This window comes from Nanorana parkeri, unplaced genomic scaffold (genome assembly GCF_000935625.1).
Source record: "Nanorana parkeri isolate BGI_ZX_2015 unplaced genomic scaffold, ASM93562v1 scaffold599, whole genome shotgun sequence".
NCBI lineage: Eukaryota > Metazoa > Chordata > Amphibia > Anura > Dicroglossidae > Nanorana > Nanorana parkeri.
The window spans coordinates 615,601-617,976 of NW_017306867.1; positions in this window are offsets into that span (position 1 = coordinate 615,601).

The following is a 2,376-nucleotide window of genomic DNA, read 5'->3' on the forward strand; positions in this document are numbered from 1 at the left end:
TGGCAGGATGCCTTTTAAAAGCTGTGAATATGATTATGGTATTGGCCACAGCCGATGTACTCAGCAAAAAAGAAAAATAATACTCCTTCCCATCATACACCACTTAGTAAAGAGCATCGAGGTGACTAACAAACTGCATGAGCTGCATGGAAGGATCTCTGCACACCAGCAGTGGCTGCAGCTATCATGTTATGGGTGTTCCAAGTGAATTCTAATCTACATCTTTAGTTTCTCAGTGGGAGAGTTTTCATTCTCCTGAAATACATGACTTTATATTTCAGTTCCTATTTCCTTATATCTTAGGGCTACAATAGTGACACCATGTGCACAGAAAAGGAAATCCCTAAAAAATGTTTTTAAGCAATTTCAAATGTTGATATCACTTACGATGGATGCTGCTCCTTGATGTGTAATGCTGCATTCACACATAGCATTTGTGGTACAGTGCGGGACGAAAACGCGAATGTTTTTTTAATCTACACGGATGCTGCTCGTTTGCGGCTATTAACCACCTACTGGCCGAAGCATTTTCTTACTATTTGTGCACAGATGATAAAATATACATTTTTGGCTAGAAAACAGCTTCAGACCCCCAAACAATGATATATGTTCTGAAAGCAGGGGCCCTGTAGAATAAAAAAAATACTAGTTGCAATTTTTTCATGCCGCACGGTTTTTGCGCAAATGTTTATCAAACCAGTATTTTAGGAAAGAATACGGTAAACTAAATTAAAATTTAGTGCACAGAAACATAACATAATACCCAATTTTTTGGTAAAATATGAAAGATGGGGGTCACGTCGGATAAATAGATGCCAAACATTTCAAGCCTTAAAATTGCGTTCGCCAGTGAAACCGCAAAAAGCGCCAATAACCAAAATTTCCCACAGGGAACGCTTTAAATGTTTTTACCACTCATCAGTTTAGTGCTAACAGTGATTAATGGCTCTAGAATTATTGCTCTCACTCCGACGTTCGCGGCAATATGTAACGTGTAACGCAAATGTTGTTTCTGCACATAGGCGCACTGACGCGTGTGTATGTGCGTGCACGTGCCGTGTTCTTGTTTGTACCACTTCTGCGGGCCACCGTCTATAGACGTATTGGGGCCCGGAAGTGGTTTGTGGCGAACGTGCGGAATCTGCCGGATTATCATGCTTGCATTATCTCGGGGGGATGTGAACGATGCACATTGAAGTGCATTGTTTTTTTAGAGTGGTTCTGCGTGTATCCGTACAGCCGAATACACGCGGTGAGCCACTCAGGTGTGAATTGAGCCTTCTAGTTTTAGCTTCCTGCAGAATCAGCTGGTCCCCTGGTCACTGGTCCTGATTGTGACAGACTCAACCGTCACTGGGGCTGTTGGAGGAGCCTGGGGGCTAGCCTCCTTCCTACTGACTATGGACCTAGGATTATGGAGACCCCCCCTCGGACCTCTTGGGGTTACAAGGAACTATTATCCCAGATTGGTTTTAGAATAGTGAGCGCTATGGGTCTCCTGGAGTGAAGTGAGAATCCAACAGTGACTTATTAAATAAGTGGTATAAAAATTATAAATATATAAATATCTCTAAGTGAACATCTTATTATGTGAAATAAAAATTGCTGAAGTGGTATGTGAATAAACGAAACAAAAATCAACAATGTAAATTGACTAATAAAAATTGCTTAAATATAAATAAAAATAAATAAATGTGAATAAATAAGTAAATAAATAAATCTTCAATAAACCGTGTGTCCGTGATTTTTTTTCTCTGATTTTTTTTCTGTATTACAGTGTACATATAACTGCGTCTATCATCATCTGTGATGTACTGATAGATGTGCAGTGGTGTATCATAAACGTGTCCTAAACTTTGATAAAGTCATACCTTGATAAAGTCAGGTGACGAAACGCGTCGGGAGGCGGGCCTGTTGCTTGGGACACATCCACAGTCTAAAGATCACTGGCTTTACAGCAGACTAGCCAGTTTTTGCGGTTTTTATGTGTCATATGCAATGACTCAAAGTTTAAACTTTTAATGCACTATGAGCCCTTTGCCTGCTCTCTCTCTCCTCTTCTAACTTTTCTTGGATCCAAAACACCCACGCTCGGAGAGACTAAAAATTAGGACGTACTCCCGGAAGCAATCCAAAGGGCATCTTACCATCACCAGGGGATTTTTACTATCGGGATATCGACATCTCCTTTTTGGGACCAGGACCGAAAGTATACTGCAAGATCCCACGGAAGGACGGAGCAAAGACCATCTCCTTTCGGCCACCACGGTGGAAGAGAAAGCTGACTCCCTCCCGGCATCTGGTGAGTGTAAGCCCTACGGGGACCCATCGCTTCTCCGACACATCATCCCCCAGGATACGATCATCTTGGATATA